This window comes from Podarcis muralis, chromosome 9 (assembly GCF_964188315.1).
Source record: "Podarcis muralis chromosome 9, rPodMur119.hap1.1, whole genome shotgun sequence".
NCBI lineage: Eukaryota > Metazoa > Chordata > Lepidosauria > Squamata > Lacertidae > Podarcis > Podarcis muralis.
The window spans coordinates 39,383,184-39,406,874 of NC_135663.1; the positions used below are offsets into that span (position 1 = coordinate 39,383,184).

Genomic DNA, 23,691 nt, shown 5'->3' on the forward strand with positions numbered 1-23,691 from the left:
CAGCCTCCTTACGCACCCCGCCGCCCGCCCAGTTTCTCCGTTTCTGCGCCGCCCGCCCGCAGTCAAACTGCTGTTGTTCCAACTCTGTTTTCTGGAGAGGGGCTGGCAGGGACTCGGCGGAGCAGCCTCTCCTTCTCCCCCGCCCTTCCCTCCAGTGCTTGGAGGATTATTGCTCAAAGCCGGCTGCTCCAGCGCAAGGGAGGGATTTACCTGCTGCTGCTGCTGCTGCTGGAGTTGTTGTTGTTGTTAGCAGCGCCTCCCCGCCTCTCTCCCCAGAGGCAGCAGCGCAGCGGCGCCCAGAGGATTGCGCGCGGCTGAGCCAACTCCCAGGGAACCCGCTCGGGGGAGCGTGTGCGCGTCGGGGGGAAGCGGGCGGTTCGCGCCTCGCCGAGGAGAAAACTTTCTGCTCTCCGGACATGGGGGAGGCTCACTACTCTAGATAAAGCAGCACCGCCGAGCAAAACAACCGCCGAGGAGGCGCTCGAGGCCGCCCAGGTATTCCTTCGCTCCTTTTAATTCTTTAGTGTTAATCTGGTGTGGCAGCGGCTCACCCACCCACGTGTTTCTCCCGAGAGGAATTTTCCTCTTCAGGAGAGTGTCGCGTTTCTTCACTCCGGACTGAGGGGTCGCCCTCGGCTGGAGGATGCTTTGCTCCCATGGGGAGTGGGTCGCGACCCCCGGGAATGACGCCGTTTTGACCTCGAATTACCACTGCGGCCTAGGAAGGAGCCGGGTGCTGCGCTTGCTTGCGTGCGGCGTTTTCTTGTGCCTCTCAGAGGTGATGGGCCAGTTCAGGTTTCAGCGGAGGAGGAGGGGCGCGCCTGTTGCAAAGCTTGAAAAGGGAGGAAGAAAAGAAAGTCTGGAGAGGGTTTGTGAGGTCTTCCCGCCTTTGTCGGGTTTCTCCCTCACCTCCTCCTCCCGCGCCTGAAAGTATTTCTGAAACACTTGTTGCTTCTCGGAAAACGTTTGGAACCCGGGAGTTTTCTCTCCCTCCCTCCCCCAGTGAATTGTCAGCGTGCCTGGTTGCAAGAGGCGCCCGCACAAAGCATTGCAATTTGCAAACGCAGGAGGGAGGGTTGGGTGCTGCTTGCCTCGGGTTTTGTAAGAACGCGAGCGGCAGATGACTCAAAAGTCTTCCCTCTCTGTCAAACTCTGCCCAGACGAAACCGGTCTCTCTCTTGAGTTAACAAACTTAATCCTCTCCCTACTGGGGAATGGATGCTGCTGCTGTGGGAGGGGCGAACAAGGAAGCGACTTTCTTAGCTAGAGGAAGGTAGCAACACGTTACAGCAAACCTTGTTTACTTCACATCGCTGCTAATAATTACAGCACTGTTCTGTTTTAAAATTGATTGGATCGACCCTTTCCCATTGCCCCCAGAAAAGGGTTAGGTTGTGGTTATTGCCATTCCATCCCTAGATGGCCTGCACTAATAGTAACTGGCAAGCTGACAAAATTATATAGGTCACTGGGAAATAATTCCAGCTTAATCGCCTTTATCTTTTTGGCTAAGAGGGAAAAGAGTTTCCGCTTACCATAGAGATGGCTGTTTTGATCAAAGTAAGGCTCTTTTCAGAAATGATGCTTAGAGTGATTTTTTCTTTCTTTCCTCATGTCTTGCACTTTTATATCAATCTTTGTTTTGGATTTTCCTGGATCTAGACATCCGATGCACATTTCCCAAATATTTTATGAGCAAGAAATGATCCCATTTACACAATTGTTTTCCTTTGAAGCCAGTATGAATTACAGCAAAGTAATATGTGATCTAGGAATAATTTATAGTACCTGTAGTTTGTCAAAGAATATACAGGATAGTTGTTTAAAAATGCATGCATATTGTTTCATCAGTTGCATGCAGCATGAACCTCTGCTAGCAGATATACTGGCTTAGAGAGCAGAGGAGAGCTGCAAATAGTGGTGAGAGATGCAGTGAGTCCATGTATGGAAGACTTTCCCAACCCAGGACACTAAGTTTGTGAAGGCTGATGTGAAATTTGCATGTATACAGGTGAACAAGTGATCAGACCAGACCCCTGCAGTCCAAATTATTTTTCTAAGGTTTGAGTATGAAACTTTGATGTTTCTAGGGTTCTGTAGGAGACACTTAAAAGGATTCTGTTAAACATGTAAATTCACTCATATAGCTCAACAGGTTGTGTGGCCCTGTCTCCCTTTCCCTCAGAATGGGTACCTAAAAACTGATTTCTGGCTGGCTTTCTGAATCTTGATTCTGGCCTCTAGGCGCGTATAAGGTACATTTTAGTGTAATGGATAAATGGATACATTTTAGTGAAGTTCTTCATTACAACATTTAAAATAAGCTTGAAGTTTTACTTTAAGCAGTTCGATGCCTAATGAATCTTAAGGCACAAGCTTAAGCATCTTTACCATCAAATAAGTTTGGCTGGGCGAAAAGAAAGTGTGTGAGTGAGTGAAGGGTCCTTACATGTTTAGGCTGTAACCTGATTCATAGCTATCAGAGTTGGGCTTGGTTATGAGTAAACATGTACATGACACTGATTTATTTTGATAAAATTGATTGTTAATTTCTTTCTTTGGGTATATTGTATGACTGGAGATTAGAGATAAGGGGAACAATAGTTAAATAAGTTTTTTGGAAATCATGTGAGCTAAGTCACTTTATTATTCTAGGCACATAACTGTGGGGGTGAAGAAGGCATAGAAAAGCTGTTTCAGCAAATGAGCTTCTAAAACCACAGTATGCCTTTTAAAAAAAGTATTGATGAACATAGGCTTGCTTAACTGCTTTCTTTAATTTTGTGAAACTGGGGGGTGGGGGGTGGGAAGAGTTACCTGTAGTCTGATTTGTCGCAGACTGGCTGGCCTGTGTGAAGTCTGTAACCTAAGCAGTCAGCCATGTAGGGTGGTTTATCAGAGTCTTGACAAAACACCTGTTTTTGCTGTCTATTTGAAACTATAGTACAGAAAGGCAAGTTGTGGAGCACTTGGCAGATCACAATTCTTGGCTGGTAGAATGTTGTTTGACTTGAAGTTGTTTACTGATCACTTGTTTCCAGTGCCTTGGTGCATGCTTGATTGATTAAGGAAACTAGTAATAATGGCATCCATAAGTGATGTTGTTCTCCACTAATTGACACGTGATTGTGTTTAGATGTTGTTGTCTACTTTCTGTCTAAAAATATATATATTTTCAAGAGCTTAGTATTTGTAAACTTGTTCCTAAGCGGTCATGCATTTAATTAATAGGAATATTAAAGGTCATGAACCAGTTGCGTTGAATAGCCACAGCTTTTAAAATTGTGCCTTTACTCTGCCACCTGGCTTTCAAATAATGATAACTGAGCCTTTGAATGCATTATCGTTATCTAGATTTAATGATTTCCCAGGACATTCTTGTGTTGTTATCACAGTAAATCTGAGATCATTACTTGATGCAGAAAACCTTGTGACAAGGTTTCAGGACTTTCTAGTATTTGACATGTAGGCCGGTCTAAAGCATGCTTGTTGAGGGATGGGTGAGACTATGAGCCTGAGGTTTCCTACAGCTCATTCATGTAGCACTAAGTCATGGTTTAGTGCCGTGTCAAACAAGGTCAATCTAAGTTGTTGAAAGCACAAATACCTGCTGTGCTGTTCTGATTGCCTTGCTTTCTCATGCTACTATAACTTCTTAGATTCTGTCTTTCTTGCAAGCGCAGTTTGATTATGTGTTGCTGGTTCTTTGCAGTACTTCATATGGCTGGGGCTTCCAGTCTTAAGTGTCTTATTTTTTTCAATAACAGGACTATCTTGAAAAGTAAAAACTTTGCTATGCTTGTGCAGAGGTATTTATATTTCAGAGTTATTTCCTCTGTGCCAGCCACTGTCCTTACCGTTTTCATCACCCATTGTCTTGCCTGTGCTTTCTGTGGACTTCCACTCTAATCCTCAATATTTACTATGTAGAAATCCCTAAGGCTTCCTCTTGGAACTTCCAGTTGTGATCTGAATTCCCTTGCAGGAGCAATATGCCAAAAATGTCAGTTGGGTACATTACTGCAGCTGGCTACCTGACAAAGCAATCATATGACTGGTTCAGGAGGCAGCCAGCTTGACATTCCACCCATTCCACACTCCTTTTGGGGACCTTTGTGTTACTTTAATGATCACTGTCAGGCTCTTTCTGTACTATATATTTCAAACACTATTATTATTATAATTATAATTATTTATTAAAGTTGTATATGGCCCTTCATCTGAAGATTGCAACATAACCCACCCCGCAAAAAGCTCCCACAAGATGCAGAACATAACAACAACAACAAAACCAACCTACAAACACATTTCCAAAGCCATAGATTGTTTAATCCACCAAAGACCTGGTTGTAGAGGATCATTTTTACCTGGCACCTAAAAATATGTAATAAAAGCGCCAGGTGAGCCTCCCTGGGGAGAGCAGTCCACAAATGGGGAGACACCACAGAAAAGGCCTGTTCTTGTGTTGCCATCCTATATCACTATAGCTGTCATGGCTACCCCCAAAGAATCTTGGGGAGTGTAGTTTGTAAGAGTTGTAAGGAGAGACCCATATTCATGTTACAGAACTACAGTTCCCAGAGTTACACTACTCTGGAATTGTGGCTCAGTGAGGAAAATGGTTGTCTGTTGTCTATGGGGTGTGTAACCTGCATTTGAAAAGCCCTGAGTGCAGAGGCCTTGGACAAACTTACTTGTAATGGCAACACACACCATCTTTTGCAAAACCTTTACATGCTGAAATATAAAGGAAATAAATGTATATTACTCAGCAGCTGAACATGGCCTTGCAGACGGGCAGCATTCCAGATTTATCATTGTGAGCAGCTTCGCTTGTTAAATCTTAACCTGTCTGGTGTGATTCAGTACGGGTCACAGTAAAGTTGGGTAAGTTGAAAAGGCCAAAGTTACTGTCCAGTTTAGGGAAAAGCAGTTTTCATACAATGTAATTCTGGGTGTGTGTTTTTGGCAGTTCTCCTTTCCCTTCGCTTTAACTACTGAACTTTTGACTGTTCTCCCAAACTGCCTGCCATGACATGTTATCAGGAATGTAAAGAAAGCTACAGAAATTTCAAGCTTAATTCCTTGATCCTATGAACAGTGTATTGAAAGTAAGCACCACTGAGTTAAATGGACTTTGCTGCTTTGTATCACAGCCTAATGGAGAAGGAACTGGCAACCCACTCCAGTATTTTGCCATGAACACTCCATGGACAAAAGAAGAAGCTTTGATAAGAAATTCCAAGGCATGCTCTGGTTCATGGAGTCACGGAGAGTTGAGCATGACTAAGACGACTGAACGACGACCACGGTCACAGCCTAAATAATAATATGTTCTTGCTTCGCATGCCATGATACCTACCAGAATAGGACTATGTATTGTGCTATTCCAACTGCTTATGGAAAACCTCTTTAATGTATCTCCTGTTCCTTGATGGAGTCTTCTTTTAGTCAGAAATCATTAATGGTTCAAAGGAAAATTTCCAGCTTGTTATGAGGCTATATTATGTTACCTTTCTGTTGTGGCAAATGCAGTGAGTAACTGTCACAGTTTGCCACCATTCATACTCACTGCAGTATTGTCTGAAGTTTGCTTAGTGGTATTATAATTGTGTAGCAACAGCTGCATAGGGATAGCATTTTCTCTACAAAGTTGTCTTTCAAAATGGTTGGGATGTGAAAATAAAGGTAAAGGGACCCCTGACCATTAGGTCCAGTCGTGACCGACTCTGGAGTTGCGGCACTCATCTCGCTTTATTGGCCGAGGCAGCCGGCGTACAGCTTCCGGGTCATGTGGCCAGCATGACTAAGCCGCTTCTGGCGAACCAGAGCAGCGCACAGAAACGCCGTTTACCTTCCCGCCAGAGTAGTACCTATTTATCTACTTGCACTTCGTGCTTTCGAACTTCTAGGTTGGCAGGTTGTGAAAATAGATTTGACCAAAGCCAGGATACAAATAACATCCTCTAAAACTGTGCTTCTCGAATCTTGGGGTTGTAGCCAATTAGTACCCCTCTGCTGATGGAAGGCGCGTTGAACAGCAGAGCATCCCATCAGCTCTCCTGCTTTATTATTCAAGTTGCTAAGACTAGTTTTTTCTTACTTGGTTACCTAGAAGCCATTCTTAATTGATACAGGCCCAGGGATGGGGAACTTTTGATCCCTCTGACGTTGCAAGTCTCATCAGTCCCAGCCGGCATGGAAATGGTCAGGGATGATGGGACTTGTAGTCCAAGTACACAGTGTCTACTGGATTATCCTCATCTGCACATTGATTAACACTCTCAAAGGACAGTGGTTCCCAATTTCCCCCATCATTGGGCCTCTTGAAAGTTGATGAGGGTCTTGGTGGACCACTTAATGGTTTTTCTGCCTATTGTAGCAATTATAATGTGCTGTGCTCAGTGTTAGAAATTCGCTTGGAAGATTGACAGGTCAAGATGATGGAGTATGTAGAGATGGCCAAGTTGATGGGGAAGATCCGGAATCAGCGTGACGAACTGTTTCAAAAGGACTGGAACAAATTTATATTTTATATGAAAGAAAATTGTAAACATTTGAAAATGTTTGTAGGCTTGAATTGAAATGTTTTGTAATGTAAATATAAGGAACTGATTTACCAATAATAAGGTGAAATATTATAATTTGACAAAGGGTAAATAAGTGCTTATAGAAATGCAAAGAATATGGAAAGTTATGTGGAAGAAGGAGGGAAGGAGGTCAATGCTCTTACATAGTAATATATTAAGTTATAGAATTATGTAATAAAATGTGAATATGATTTAGTGGGAAACTCAATAAAAATTACTAAAAAAAAAATTCACCAGGTGCATTTTGCAACTTGTGCTGGTCTAGTTGCAACAACATGGAGATTTTCGGATGCCAGTTTGACAACTGACATTTCCATGTGGCTGTTCCCTTCAGCTTTCTTAAACAGGTAAACAGAAGAGCTAATTTATTGCATTTATATCCCACTTTTTTCCCAATGAGTGCATGGTTCATCCCTCCCCCCATAGTTAATCCCTACCATGACCTTGTGAGGTAAGTTAAGAGGCTGTGCTTGGCCCAAGGTCACCCAATGAGCTTCATGACTTGAATGGGGATATGAACCCTGGTCTCTCAGGTCCTAGTCTGATACTCATCACCACTATAGCACACTGGGTTCCTAGAGAACTTCTGCTATGGGGCAGCTATATAAATTAAGTACAGTGGTACCCCGCAAGACGAACGCCTCGCAAGACGGAAAACCCGCTAGACGAAAGGGTTTTCCGTTTTGGAGGCACTTCGCAAAACGAATTTCCCTATGGGCTTGCTTCGCAAGACGAAAGCCCATAGGGAAATCTCCGGGACAGCGGGGAAGCGCAGCGCGTCTTCCCCACTGTCCTCGGACCTCCTCCGAAGCCTGGCGGCGGGGCGGAGAGACCTCTTCCCGCCGCCAGGCTTCGGAAGGATGCTCCGAAGCTAAAGAAGCTAAAGCAGCCTGCCGCGACCCCCTCCCGGCTGGAGAGGTGACGCGCGCCTATGGCAGGAGCCTCCATAGCCGAGCGTCACCTCTCCAACCGGGAGAGCGCGCGCAGGGCTAAAGAAACCCCCCGCGACCCTCTCCCGGCTGGAGAAGTGACGCGCGCCTATGGCAGGAGCCTCCATAGGCGCCCGTCACCTCTCCAGCCGGGAGAGCGCGCGCGGGGCTAAACCAGCCCCCCGCGACCCTCTCCCAGCTGGAGAAGTGACGCGCGCCTATGGCAGGAACCTCCATAGGCGCCCGTCACCTCTCCAGCCGGGAGAGCGCGCGCGGGGCTAAACCAGCCCCCCGCGACCCTCTCCCAGGTGACGCGCGCCTATGGCAGGAGCCTCCATAGCCGAGCGTCACCTCTCCAGCTGGGAGAGTGCGCGCGTGGGGCTAAAGCAGCCCCCCGCGACCCTCTCCCAGGTGACACGCGCCAATGGCAGGAGCCTCCATAGGTGCGCATCACCTCTCCAACCGGGAGAGCGCGCGCGGGGCTAAATAAACCCCCCGCGACCCTCTCCCGGCTGGAGATGTGACGCGCGCCTATGGCAGGAACCTCCATAGGCGCCCGTCACCTCTCCAGCCGGGAGAGCGCGCGCGGGGCTAAACCAGCCCCCCGCGACCCTCTCCCGGCTGGAGAAGTGACGCGCGCCTATGGCAGGAGCCTCCATAGCCGAGCGTCACCTCTCCAGCCGGGAGAGCGCGCGCGGGGCTAAAGAAGCCATAGCCCCGCGACCCTCTCCCAGCTGGAGAAGTGACGCGTGACTATGGCAGCAGCCTCTGAAGGATGCACCGAAGCCTGGCGTGGGGGGGGGGGCGGAGAGACCTTCTCCCCGCACCAGCCTTCGGATGGCTGTCCTGAAGACTTGGGGTGGGAGAAGGGTTTTCCTTCCCACCGCCAACATTCAGAATGCTGTTCTGAATGTTGGCGGTGGGGAGGAAAAACCCTCCTCCCACGCAAGCCCCGGGAACAGAGGGAAAGCGCTGCACGCCTTCCCCTCTGTTCCCGTACCTGTGCTGAAGGCTTGCGGTGGGGAGAAAAGCCCTTCTCCGCACCGCCAGCCTGGCAAGCGGTTTCCCTAGGAACGCATTAATTGATTTTCAATGCATTCCTATGGGAAACCGTGCTTCGCAAGACGAAAAACTCGCAAGAAGAAAAAACTTGTGGAACGAATTAATTTCGTCTTGCGAGGCACCACTGTAGGTAAATAAATGGGTAAAGCAAAAAATGGGGAAAGCAAAATTTTCCAGAATTTGTTTTATTCTGAATTTTTTATTTGGTGTTTTAATGTGTTGTAAACTACTTTGAATTTTTTTCTTATATAAATGGTATAGAAATGAAATGAATAGTAGTAGTAGTAGTAGTAGTAGTAGTAGTAGTAGTAGTAGTAAAATGTTATTGCAAAAAACCCCTAATGCCTAGGCATTCCATTGTAGTGACCATAACCTAGGTTTAAGGTGCCGTTTGGTGATTAGTTTATATGTCTGAGTTACTAACATCAGTGTGGAACATAGGAAGCTACTTTATGCAGAGTCAGACTATTGGTTTGACTGTCTAGTTCAGGGTTCTATACGCTGACTAGCAACAGCTTTCTAGGGTTTCAGGCAGTCTATCCTAACACTACCTGGAGATGTGAGAATTGTGCCCAGGACCTTCTGCATGTAAGGCAGATCCCCTTTACCGCTGAGTTTTGACCATTCCCCAAGGGTGTAATATAAGAGAAAAGCAGCCATTTTGAGGGAAAGCCACCCAGAGTGGCTGGGGAAACCCAGCCAGATGGACTAGGTATAAATATTATTATATTATATTATATTATATTATATTATATTATATTATATTATATTATATTATATTATATTATATTATATTATATTATATTATATTATATTATTATTATAGCTTTCAATCTGTAAATGGGAGAAAGCACATGAGCCCCCCCCCCCCCCCCGTGTTTCCTTACCTTAAATTAGATTTGCAGAGGTGGGTGAAGATCTCATGAAACAAAATGCTGGGTTTTATAACTAGTTTGCTTTTAGTCAGTACAAAGTTCTTTCTCGTTTCAAAGCCCTTCGGGAAAGCACTCTGGGGAATTTTTGCCAACAAGATTAATAGGATTTACTCCAAACCATTAAAATAATAATAATCCACAGAAATATAGATTGGTAATAGTCTGCTATGCTTTTTCAAAACTGTTGGGCAGTATAAAGGTCAAATAATTGTTAAATATAATGTGAGGAGTGAATGATAAATAATGCCACTAATACCATGAGACTTCTCTTTTTTGGGATGCGGGGGCTTGGATTCTGATTTTGTGCATGTTTAGGTAGAAGCGGGTCCTTAGGTAAGGACGCGGGTGGCACTGTGGGTTAAACCACAGAGCCTAGGACTTGCCAATCAGAAGGTCGGCGATTCGAATCCCCGCGACGGGGTGAGCTCCCGTTGCTCGGTCCCTGCTCCTGCCAACCTAGCAGTTCGAAAGCACTTCAAAGTGCAAGTAGATAAATAGGTACCGCTCTGGCGGGAAGGTAAACGGCATTTCCGTGCGCTGCTCTGGTTCGCCAGAAGTGGCCTAGTCATGCTGGCCACATGACTCGGAAGCTGTACGCCAGCTCCCTCGGCCAATAAAGCGAGATGAGCGCCGCAACCCCAGAGTCGGTCACGACTGGACCTAATGGTTAGGGGTCCCTTTACCTTTACTAGGTAGAAGCAGGTCTTATTGACTTCAGTAGGATTTACTCCAGAATGTGTGTGTGTATAATTTTATCCCAGTAGAGCAATCTTATGACCCTGCTAAGATGCTTGGTCCTTTAGAGTATGTTGTTGTTGTTGTTCTATTATATTTCCAAAGTTTTAGGAGGCATAATATTGACATTAATACATTATCATTTAAAATGGGGAATTGCAAAGGAACTCTTACTGTCTGGAGTAAGGCAGACCTATCCTTCTCTATCTGATACAACTGGGGAATTGCATTGTCATCTGCTAAAATATAGGTGAATAAAGATGACACATACTTGACTGTAGAAAGGTTTTCAGCTGAATACAGTGGAAACCTGGTTCTCAAACGGCTTAGTTATGAACAAATCGGCTCCTGAACACTGAAAACCCGAAAGTAAGTGTTCTGGTTTTCAAACGTTTTTCAGAAGCCAAACGTCCAACGCAGCTTCCACTTGAGTGCAGGAAGCTCTTGCAGCCGATTGGAAGCTGCACCTTGGTTTTCAAACATTTCGGAAGTCTAACGCACTTCTGGAACGGATTACCGTACGTTGAAGAACCAAGGTACCACTGTACATTTAAAATATGAATCTCAGAATTGTTCAGTATACTGATATTAGTTATACATTCAACACTTTCCACCCAAGATCTTTTAAAATTCTGTCTTTAGTAGGTGCAAGATGGAAGTTTTGTGAAGACTGTATATATTTTTACACCACAGGGCAAATAAAACACAGCAACAGCTTGATTTCTGCCTTGTTATGAAGAATAAACATGAGGGTATAAGGTTGTTTAACCTCTGTTCTCACTTAAATTTCTTGTAATTACTTCAGGCCTAATGGGAATACTACCACATGCAGTTACTGGACCTAAACAACAACCTCTCATTATACACAGCTATCAAGTGTTGATGATATTTGGCTGCTAATAACATTAAGGGTGGTTTGTGCCTTAACAGGGATTTTTTTTTTAAAAAGTGAATTTACTTAATGAAACAGAAGTGATAGTACACTTGGTCCATATATGCACAACTTGGCTCATGAGATAAATATAGTGGCATACCTCACTTTATTGTGCATAGTTTTATTGCGCATCATAGATAGTACTTTTTTTTTACAAATTGAAGCACTGGAGCTGGTGCTGGTGGTGGCTTGGAGACGAGGCTACAGGAGCCTGCCCAGCTGCTCCTTATGAGGATGCAGGTGTCTGATCAGTCAGCAGCTACCAACATCAAGGCAGTACCCTCCATCAGCCAGAAGATTACAACTTGCTGAAGGCTTAGATGATGGTTCACATTTTTTTAGCATTAAAAGTACATGATGTTATTGCACACTTAATAGACTACAGTGTAGTATAAACATAACTTTTATATGTACTGGGAAACCAGAAAATGTGTGTGACTTGCATTTTGCGATATTGTGGTGGTCTGGAACTTGAACCCACAGTATCTCCAAGATTATGCCTGTACTTCTGTTCTGTACACAGCTGAACACATTTCAGCTCTCTCTGTGTATGCAGTGAAATGTTTTACTTACCTTCTTTGGAGGCAGTTTGAGGATGTTAGTTTCTGCTATTGCACACATCCTCCTGCCTAGCTTAAAAATGTGGAGAAATCTGTGAAAACGACAACAAAAGTTCACTTGAGATGTTGCTTATTAAATATGATTTATAGAGATTTGTCAGTTGTGTCTCAGCGCTGCAGCTGGAATACTAGACAAGCATACCATCTAAATAGCCAGTTATACGTATCCCACATACAAGAGGGGACTGGACGATTACTGACTCATTTAATGAAGATAGAGACATGCAGAATTTCCAGCTAGCAATATTCTGAGTCATTCCACCAAGTTTCATTTTAGTACACAGCACACAGGGAAGGCACTTTAAAACACGCCTTCATTATCTGAGTTTGTGGTATGTTAACTGTCAATACAAAGTCTTAAGATGCTTACGGAAGTGATAAATATATGTTCAGAGGTTTGGCTCTTTAAAATATGAAATATTTACAGTGCATTCCTGTGTGTGTCAACGCAGACAGAAGCCCTAAGGGACTGACTGCCAAGTAAATTTCTATATACTGTATTTACAGGGTTGAAATCCCTTTGTAACTAAACAAGGTGAATTTTGGATACTTCTAGAAATTTAGATAGTCATTTGAAAGTTATGAAGAATATTTTCATGTTACCTACAGTATATTAAAAAATAGTTTATTGTTTTTGATACATTTAGAAATAGTTTGGAACTTCACTGGTTGAATCCATAGCCGTAAAATTCAGCCTTTCCTCAATTGAAATTGTGATTTCTTTGTATCAAATGGGTATTGAGGGGAAAGTGATTAAAATGTAATTTAATACTGTACAAGACTAGTGTAATTATATTATGTATGCATCACTTATCAGTGCTTACATAAACTTGTGAGAATGTAGCCTACTATTCATAACCAGTAAATGGTTCTAAAAGGGTTTTTTTTAATGTTAACACTAATCTAAATTTATTGAGTTAAATGTATGACATCATAGCATATGTCAGTTTGTACACTGTTCACTTAGCACAATATCATGTATTAAATTAGCACAATGTTTCATTATAAATGCGACATTAAAGAAATAGGACTCCCTGATTTGTGAATTTATATGGCTTATGTCTCACAGGACTATATTAAAGTACAAGTGGTGGCCATTTTAGGTGCGTCCACCAATGTGTGGGTCCTTTTGGACCTGGAAGAGGGACGAATGGGGGCGTAACCGGCTTTTGGGTGCTCTGCTGACATCTAAAGGGGTGTAATGCACTCCGCTAATATGTGCGGGCGCCAGGAACAGAATCCCCACACAAAATGGTCGCTGCCGGTATATATGAATAAGTGGTTATGATGTACAAAATATTCTTCCCACTGACCTGATGGACAAAAACTGTAAAGTTACTCATATTAAGTCAAATTTTAATTTATGATAGGAGCATAATGAAGCTAATGCACAGTAAGGCAGCATGCTGGATTTGATTCAGTTGGTGACTTGGCATCTCTCATGATGATTGTACATAGAAAACAGTGGCTTTATTCCATTGGGCAATATGCAGCATCACACTGGTGGATGCTGTGAAATTCGCTGCTTCTCTCCCCCCCCCCCCTTGCAACCTTCAGTTTCTCCTTCCATTCTGCAAGCAGTCTGACAGCACTGGAAGTCACCCAAGTGTGTGTAACTTCAAATATACAGCACCTAAAGTTGTGAAGTCACGTACGCTTGGTTTTCTGGAGAAGGATAATGGTGAGGGAATTGATTAATGCCTCTAGTTATAATAATTGAGCTGCTTTTTTACATACCTGTTAAAATCCTTCATTTGCAACAATGTGGAAAGTGTCACCAGGCAAAGTGAACCAAAAATGTTATTTCAAAACTGTTATCAAAGATAATGTGCATTGTGTCAAAAAGCTGCTGCTCTGACATTGGATTAAAAAAAGCAGTGCTTCCCTATATGCTGCCAGGACAAGTGTGCAGCCAAGAGGGAATAAGTACATTCCTGACCTTTGGCTTGGATCCAATTTCAAGTTCCTCCTTTATCACCTCTCTTGTCTCATGAGACATTTACAATTGTTAAGTCATTTGGCCTAAAGTCAGAAGCCTTTGATTTTTCAGAAGGTCATAGTGGAGTGCTTTTAGACTTGGGTTGCTAATGTGCTAAATTAAAATGACTCTGTGATTCTGTGTAGATATAGCCTTTATTTATTTTTGAATAACCTTTTTTATTGGGTTTTATAAACAAGGATCATATGAGTAATAAATGATGCAAATAAACAGACCAAATCTTCTCATGTCGTTTGTATAGCACAAAAATAGCACAATAAATTTGCAGTAATATCTAAAACGTATGGTTCAAATGAAGATAATTTAAATTTAAATTTAGATCAATCAGATTGAGCCAAATGCTGATGGGGGGCTTGTTCCTTTTTTTGGAATACTGGCACACATTATAAAATTAAACCACACTGGAGTAAAGCCATCTTTCTTGATCCGTCCATGTCTCCACCATAGTTTATTTGTTGATCTCTCAAGGAATGCTGTTTCCTAAACTGTTTTGTGCCAATTGTTTATTGTTGTGCCAGAAAGATCTTTCCAGTGTCTGCTTATGGTGAATCACACTGCTTGTAATAAATGGCTTATTAATTCTACACTGTGTAAATCTAGGTTGTTGTCTTGAAATATATTTGATAAAGCTAATTATGGTTTGACTTCCAGTTGTTTCACTATTTCTTGGAATTACAAATTCCAGAAAGGCTGGAGTTTTGTACATTCCTGCCACATGTGGAGATGTGTGCTGGGTTTGGAACAGCCCCTTCAGCAATGTGGTGAGGCACCAAGATGGTTCATGGCTAGCTTCCTAGGGGTACCACCTATATATGAGTATTAGGGTTAATTTTCAATTGCTGAAGGGTTTTTTTGTGTCCAAAGTCTGTTCCATTGATCTGGGTCATGTTCATAGCCAAAACCTCATTCAAGTTGATGTATAGGGTTGAGTGAACCCTCTTATGCACTGAGTATAATTTTATAGATTGCGAATACAGTGGTACCTCGGGTTAAGTACTTAATTCGTTCCGGAGGTCTGTTCTTAACCTGAAACTGTTCTTAACCTGAAGCACCACTTTAGCTAATGGGGCCTCCTGCTGCCGCCGTGCTGCCAGAGCACGATTTCTGTTCTCATCCTGAAGCAAAGTTCTTAACTTGAGGTACTATTTCTGGGTTAGCGAAGTCTGTAACCTATAGCGTCTGTAACCTGAAGCGTATGTAACCCGAGGTACCACTGTATTATACCTGGGCCTTGGACTTGTCCATATTACAAATCTTTCAGATGGGCTAGTAATCTTGTGGCTGCCTTACTGGTAATTAGGTTAGCAAAAAAAGAAAAGAAAAAAAAAGTGTGGATTTGATGGAGTTATAGCCAAGAGATTTGTAAGTTTCCTAGTTTAGTCCACATTTCTTGGTTTAATAGTGGTGTATTTCTGTTATAAAAGTAACATAACTAGTATAGATCTTTTGCCTTCCATCCAGCCACATAAATTTGTCATAAAGTGTTGTTTGCTGAACAGCCTCAGCAAAGCCCCGCTTAGCCTCCGGCTTGTGAGGAGACCCTCCCCGGAGCTTGAAGAAGACTGTAGTCAAGCCTTTCTTTAATAAAAGTGGTTTCTTGCTCAGGAGAAAAAAGGGACGATGTCATCCTGCTTCTGTGGTTCATCCAAGCAAAGGCATACCAGCTTGTCTGTGAAGGGAACTGTGGACTAAATCAATAATACGTGCAGGCACAAATATATTTCAAGAAGTGTGGCCTGCCGGTAGAATTCTGCAATAGAATAGCCAATAGGGACAATAAGGGAAGTGAATATCGGTTCGAGTCTAGTTTCAGTTTTTGCTTAGAAAGTTCAAGAAAAACCAGTTCTGTTATTCAGTGTACGTACAATGCTGTGTGTGAAATAAGATTGCCTTCAGAATAGTTTAGGCAGATTTTCATTGTAAATGTATGACCACATTTTTATTTTAAATGTTATGATATGAATTCGATTTTCTAGAATCTTTTCCAACAGTTTCTAGAAACTGTTTTTGGTATGTGTGGTTGGAATGGCAACTTCAATATATCCTGTAGATGAAAAGTTATATTGGAACATGACTTTTGCTGCAAATCTCCTTTAAAAATGAAACAGATCAACACGTGCTTCAAAAATTATAAATCTTTGGTAACCTGAATCTGTGCATATGGAGCCGTCTCTCTAGCTTTTCTGTGCAGTAACGAAAGCTGATTTTCCACCCCCCAGAAACTAGAGCATAAGATAAGTTTAGGACAAAACTGTAACTTACTATAATAAGATGTTGGTTGGCATCTACAATGTTTACAACATTGTAGGTTGGTTCTTGAGACGGCCTCCAAAGATAATAGCCCAAACCTGATGTCGGCTGTAATGTTGTAATCATTCTTACTGAATTAGAGTGATTGCACTGAGTAATCAAAGTAACCTCTAGGTGCTTTTGTATAGGTTGATTAAGACATGTGCTTCATAAGCATTTACATCCTTTGATGTTTGATAGCTATTGAACAGGTACCAACTTACTGGATGGGGACTGAAAGATTAAAATAATTATAACAGAGTGCGTAAAAAAGGAAGTGTGGCCGGTACAGAGAAAGAAATCTGATTTTTGCAGCTAGTTGGCAAGGAGGTGTAATGTAGGGATTTCAAGGGCATGTTATGGCTTTGAGGGACCTGATTCTGTCTTAATGACTAGAGTTGTCTAGGTGATTCCTGCTGAACCTAGAGTTTCCCACCATGCTGACAAGCAGTGCTGGATTTACGTATAAGCTAAACAAGCAATAGCTTAGGGCCCCACTCTCTTGGGGGCCCCCAAAAAATGAAAGATAAAAAAACACACTTGGATGTACATTTCCAAAATATAAGATAAAAAACAAAATAAAACCTACATACAGCAACAGTGTTTTGTGTGGAGTAGGCTCCCATGATGTAAGTAATGGGCCCCGCCTGCTAGCCTGCTCCCTAAAATATCACTGGTTTGCTCATTTCTATATACAGTGGTAGCTTGGTTCTCAAACTTAATCTGTTCCGGAAGTCTGTTCCAAAATCAAAGTGTTCCGAAACAGTGACAATTTGTTGTTGACAAAGGACAGCTGGACATATAAAGGGCCCCATTACTTTAAGTAGCTTAGGGTCTCATCAAACCTAAATCCGGCCCTTCTGACAAGTTAGGAACATGAACCAATATGAACATGAAGATGCTAAGATATATCCACAAACCTTTGTTTGCTTTGCTCAGTTGGCAATCATGTGAGAGCTCGTTTGTGCTTCAGCAGAGTTTTTTCTAAAAAATCCCACCCACCTACCCAATAGGAGAGGACAAATCTGTTTAATTAAAATATTGCCATGCAATTTGCTACTGAGCTCTATAGGTGGGTTTTCTTGCGGGGGGGGGGGGATGAATTGAAATGTTTTGTGGAAAGTATTACTATTTAAAGTAGGTTAGTGTGGGTAGTGTAATTTGGAATGAAAAATTACAGCTTTCGCTGGAAATTTTTCTCATGCCCTAGAGCAATGGTTCCCAAACTTTCCTCTCCACAGGCCACTGGAAAATTGCTAAGGATTTTAGCAAACCACTAAATGAAGGTAGCAATTGTATCGCTCTGTGCTAGACGCTGTTTTATTTTAGATGTCTTTTTATAGCTTCTTTTATTTATTTTATGGTATTACAATTTAAATTCTAAACTGCAGCACAATAAAATACAATACATCATTTGAATTCCACAAAACTCAAATGGTATAATACAATATAAGAAATAAAAAACCAGTGAAATACAATAAGATCAATATAAATATTAAATGCATTGGATGCTCTGTCTCACATTGTCAGCCACAAATTCACAGACACACCATGGACCACCTGAATGAAGCTCATGGATCACAGTTTGGGAACCTCATGTTAATTTTTTGTCCCAGTACACTACAGATATTCAGCCTGAAATATTTGAGTGAGGCCAAAGTTAAAAACATCCTTAATGTGGTGTTAGGTAGAATCTTTTTGCTAGAAGACTGCTTGTAAATATTTAAAGACATTGGCGTTTACTTCCTTTACATTGTTTACGTTGAAGAAGAAAAAAACCCTCAGCAACTGAAAACTGTTGACATACTAATAAATGTTTAGTAACCAAAGAACTGTGCATGATATGCAACTCACATACTGGTTAGGATTAATCACCTGAAAAATATTAATTACAACTTTGAAACTGCTAAGCTTGGCTAATATTGTATTTGCAACTGACATTCATTTAATCATTGCTACTAATGAATGTATGAAAAGAAAATTCTGCAGCAGAATAAAGCACTGGAGATTATATGTTTTAGCAAATTTTCAATGGAAAATTGTATGCATTACATCACTGCTGTTTGTCTCTGATAGCAATTACTTCCCTGGTGAGCGAAGAAGTAGAAAACAGGTACTCTGCTAGTGCAAGTAGCTAGAATATTTGGCCTGAGTGTGGAAATTAATGTTCAAATTCCCACTTCCCCAAGAAGCTCATTGTGTCTGTCGCCTTGGGCGTGTTGCTATCTGTCAACCTAATGTACTTCAGAAAGTTGCTGTGAGATAAAATGGGATCCCCATGTATGGTGCCTTGAATTTCTTGTTAAGAAAGGACAAGATAAACTATCATGGCCTCCTTTCCTATCTGTCTTGTGCTGCCACAGCTATTACAGGTACACATCCTATCTCTTTAAAGATTGGACCGCCAGTGTAAGTTGTTCAGTGCTTCAGTTCCTGCTTGGAAAAGCCTTGCCACTAAATTGCACATGTGGCTTTTCCATTTCCTGTTTGCTGAAAATGGCAAGCAAAAGCAGGTTGAATGCAATGTGTTGTATTTCTTTTAATGGGGAGTAGCTCTTAGGATACTGAGTTGTAGTCTGTTCTTCATCTGTTCCTATTATTATTATTATTATTATTATTATTATTATTATTATTACTACTACTACTACTACTACAGTGGTACCTCGGGTTACATATGCTTCAGGTTACATGCGCTTCAGGTTACACACTCTGCTAACCCAGAACTAGTGCTTCAGGTTAAGAACTTTGCTTTAGGATGAGAACAGAAATCGTGCTCTGGCAGCGTGGTAGCAGCCAGGAGGCCCCATTAGTTAAAGTGGTGCTTCAGGTTAAGAACAGTTTCAGGTTAAGTACGGACCTCCAGAACAAATTAAGTACTTAACCCGAGGTACCACTGTATTTATATACTGCCCTTCATAATAAGATTTCAGGGCAGTTCACAGAAAAAATACAGGATAAAAACAAGTAAAGAATTAAAACAAAATATGTAGCAAAACAATGACCCCTCCCTTCCCACAGACACGTTTAAAAGGCTGTGGAATATTAATTAGTCAAAGGCCTGAAGAAGAAGGTTGTCTCCTGGCGCCTAAAAATATATAATGAATGCGTCTCTCTCTGTGTGTGTATATAACCACAAGCAAGTCCTTCGATGCCTTTCTGGCTGTTCTTGTGGGACATCAGAGAACAATGAAGCAGGGGTTTAACCATATTTTTCTGGTTTGGGTACAATGGAAAACTGGTTTAACAAGCCAGAATATCAACACCAAAGCTGATTGTTTGAAGGAAGGAGTATGCACATGTTGAGACCTATCTGTATCTTTTCTGTCCAGTAATGAAAGCTAATTTTCATTATGCACGTACAGAGCTAAAGAGAACATGACTCTTTCTGCCTACCTTCTGCTAAAATGGGCAAGGAAAGAGAGGAGGAAATGTGCAGACACACAGCTCCCCCCTCCCAATATTATTATTTTTACTTATTAATACAAAGAACAGCAATTAACATTCAACCATTCCATCACCACCCAAGCATCAATTTATTATAGTAAACTTTTAAGTCCTTTCAGTTTTTAAACAAATATATCATTCACAAGTTTCTATGTGCTGTTGGACTCTTGTAATCATGTTCTATCGATGTTTCATATGTAGTAAAACTATGCCACGTTGATTTTAAAAAGTTGTGTCTTGTTTTTGACCCGATAAAGCAAACCAAAGTTCTTTTATTTCATAGGACATTCTTGTTTACAAACATTGACAAGGCATACATGATTTCCCTTTCTAAATTAATATAAAGAAATAGGTATTTGGTTGCAGGCAGATTTAAGTGTTCCTGGAACAGTGTTCTTCAAATTTTTAAAAAAACCAGTGCGTTTAACTTGTTTTTAATGCAAATCAATTTTTTCTCTACCTTGATTTAGATGTAAGGATTGGTGGAGTAAATAAAGAAAGCACATATGGAAGGTCGAATGAGGGCTTCTAACCCATGTGCAAAACCAAATCCAGATTTTGTTGCTTGGATGATCTTGGCATGAGGCCACATGATGCTTTGTATTAGATTTCAGTTTAGTTAGGCCTGTTGGCATAACACAAAGCTATGTAGCTGCACCATTATTTTCTAGAGTTAGTGGCATGGAAGGCATTTGCCTTTTCAATTGCTTACAAATGTAATTGGTGGAATTTATGTGAAATGGCAAAGTTGCCAGAATAGCCCAACAACCTAATCAATCATGCTTCTCATACAACTTCTAAATCAGCCTTTCCCAACTTGGTACATTCCAGCTGTTTTGGGCTGTTCTGCGTTGGCTGGGTCTGATAGGAGTTAGTACCCTCCATCTGTCTTAGACCAAAAGTTGGGCAAGATTGTTCTAGAATCTAGGTAATATTGTTTTGGAAACTGATACCTTCCCAGTTTTTATGCAAAGCATGTTGATAAAAACCTGTACATGGAAATGTATGTTTATGAGATATGCCTTATGTTTGTGACTCACACATGGGAAAAATTGAGATGAATGGGTAGACTTGATGTGTAGTTAATTTGCTCCTTCCTTCCATGCCATTTTTAAAATTAATTTATCTTCAAGCCGGGCATCTTTTTGCTATATATATCTGTGGCATCACAATAATGATAATTTTGTCTCATTCAAGTTGCTGGTATATATTTTATTTGGCTTACCTTGAAAATGGAAAAGTGTGTATTGTGTGTCCGTTTGATTCTAATGTTTTTGGCTATTATAAAGTTATATTTTTCATGATTATACTATAGCAAATCTATTTTCCGTAGGGAGCTACAGATCTGGAATTATGGATTTCATAGGCAGATTTTTACCTTAAAAGAAACTTGATTAATGAGTGATCAATTTAGGCATTGGGTCAGGTAGGAGGATATATGGGCCAGAAAGCCTTTTCTTTGGTTTGTGTTTTTTAAGGTCAAATTCTTTTATAAATTGAGTTGCAAATGAACGCTGTATATCTGGTAGAAATGAAAGATGAATTGATATAATTAAAGAGAGGCTGTTCTAAGAGCTTCTGCTAAATGAATTCTCAAAGAAGAGCTGCGGTTTCCTGAAGTGAAAAATTAACAAGAGAGTGCTCTTTGCATTTTAATGGTGCATAGTACGGTAGAATTGTTAGCTGAAGCCAAAGGCAAGCGCTGCAATATTTTGAGGGTGGGAATGAAGGGTGCCTGTACTTTGGTTTTCAGTTCTGTCTGTTGCAAGATACTGAAACAATACCTGAGAATATAAGTAGTTAAATATTCTAGATTGCTTGTATTTTTGGAGCATTCTGCATGCTGGTGTTTCTATGTTTCAGCAGTATCCCTGCATCTCTTCAAGTCCTCTGTTTTATTCTGCAGAGACAAATAGTATGGGAACTCTAACCAATTAATTTCTGAGCAATAAGCAGTGCTTTGGATCCTGACCTGAGAATAGCATTAATGGGTCTTTTACTATTTTCTGTGGAGAAATACTGTCAAATAACTATCCATCAAATATAATATACCGTATATGATGGATAAACATGTCATATGTTTTTCTTTCACTGTTCTTATGACTTGTTCCGTTTCTCTGATTTGCAAGTTGGGTATTGTCTAAGGAAGGAGAACCAACATACTGTACAAACCCAGAATTTTAAAGAAGGATCAAGGAATAAACAGTTTAGTGTTTGCATAGGAATTGGAAGGAGAATGATGTAAGGCAGAGGTAACTAATGATGATTACTGTTTTCCCAATCAATCTCTTTTGGGCATATTGCTGTTAATGGCTCACCATCTGAATCATAAATGTATGTATGCAAATCCTTTAAGGCTCATGGGTGAAGCTCAAGCTACTTACAAACACAGGACCAATATAGAAAAGGATTAAAGATTTATCATATGTTGTTATTGGCCTTTATTGGCATAAGTTTAAACAATAAAATCATAGAAAGTCATCCAAATACATTGATAATCCAAACACTAGATAGCCACCATTGAATAAATCAGACAACTTTAGCTTTAGCTTTAAATACCCTGAAACAATCTTGGTAGCTTCAGGAGTATCATCCCTCAACAAATAATGGATTACAGATTCTTTGTGAATCGATATTTTAAGCCGTAAAGGAGTCACTAGGAGATTTCTGTGAAGGTGTTGAGAAGAGGGCAATCCAAAATTATGTGATGTGCTGTATCTGGTGTTTTCTGTTCTGGAAGGGGATTTTTTTGAAACCTTCTGAACAAAACAGATGAAGGGAATGCATTTAGACGAGCTATCATAAAGGCTCTGCGATGCAATGGAGTATCTAAATTGTAAAAGTAATTACCGTATATACTTGTGTATAAGCTGACTTTTTCAGCACATTTTTATGCTGAAAAAGCCCCCCTCGGCTTATACTCGGGTGAGGGTCCCACTTACCTGGGGTCAGCAAACTTTTTTGGGTTGACCGTCCCCCAGACCGTGTGGCGCACCCCCCCACGCACTGGAGGGGGCTTCTCTCTCCCCCCAGCCTACCTATGGTGCGAGAGGCGGCGGCGGGACCAGTGGCGAGAAAGGGCTGGCTGGCTTCAGAGAGGCGCTGCCCTCTGCTCTGCCAACCGTGGCTCGTGCCTGCGCTTGTGAGCAGCAGAGGTGGGCGGCGGAGGGATGAGCAGCCCAAAAGCAGCCCCTTCTCGCCGCTGGTCCCACCGGCGCCGCCCGCCTCTCGCAAGGGCAGGCACAGGAGCTGCGGTTGGGAGAAGCGCTGCGCTGCCCTGTGCCTCTCCCAAGCACAGCTCCTATGCCTGCTTTTGCGAGCGGCAGAGGCGGGCAGCGGCGGAGGAGATGGGATGAGTGGCCCGAAAGCGGTTCTTCTTTTCTCCTGCACGCTGGCCGCCTCTGTGTTGTCTGTGCCACACTGGGCAAGAACCTGCCCGCTTCTGTGTGCTGGTACCTGGGGCTCACCGCATCCTTGTCAAATGAATGTCAGATGCGGCCGCTCTTCTTCTACTGCTCTTCTCCAAGGCTGTGACCAATGATGTAGACTTTACAGTCTTACCCCTGCTTGGTCACGTCCCCTTGCTCCTCCCAAGCATTGCTGAATACAAGTACCGGTATATCTCTGGTCTTGGATATACAGTACGTTTATTTACAGTACTCAGTCTGCTATATTTTATTTTCTATTTTCTTATTAACCCCTATCTAGACCCAGTGTTGACTATGCTTGCATAGAGCAGCCTGTGTTAGGGCTCTGGAATTACAGTGGTACCTTGGTTCTCAAATGCCTTGGTATTCAAACAACTAGGAACCCAAGCACTGCAAACCCAGAAGTAAGTGTTGCAGTTTGCTAGCTTTTTTTGGAAGCCAAACATGCTCTGTTTTGAGTGCTACGCTTCTGATTTGAGTGCCACATTTCCATTTTGAGTGCCACTCTTCTGTTTTGAGTGTTACGCTGAGGTCTCTGTTTTTGCTATTTATTTTGCATTTTTGCTTCTGCGGTTTTTTTGTTTTGTTTTGGTTACTGTGTGGAACCCAGTTCAGCTACTGATTGGTTGGTTGTGTGACTGCAGTACATTGTTTATTGCTTTCATTTTATGGCTCAATTGTCTCATTAGATAGTAAAATTCATGTTAAATTGCTGTTTTAGGGTTT

The 23,691-nt window shown here is 41.8% G+C and overlaps 1 protein-coding gene and 1 long non-coding RNA gene across 3 annotated transcripts in view; both read left to right on the plus strand.

Moving 5' to 3' along the window:
- FHIP1A (FHF complex subunit HOOK interacting protein 1A) overlaps positions 1–23,691 on the plus strand; it is an 82,946-nt gene continuing 59,255 nt past the window's right edge. The window contains exon 1 of one of the 2 annotated variants that reach the window (XM_028745004.2): positions 1–495. The gene's annotated coding sequence lies outside the window, so the exon portion shown is untranslated. Of the gene's footprint in view, positions 496–21,624; positions 21,790–23,691 lie in introns of those variants that run through there. The other variant, XM_077934093.1, reaches the window with a different exon arrangement.
- On the plus strand, positions 7,628–8,519 carry LOC144328939 (uncharacterized). Its single transcript, XR_013394321.1, has 2 exons — positions 7,628–7,827; positions 8,254–8,519. It is a non-coding gene; the product is annotated as an uncharacterized LOC144328939 (long non-coding RNA).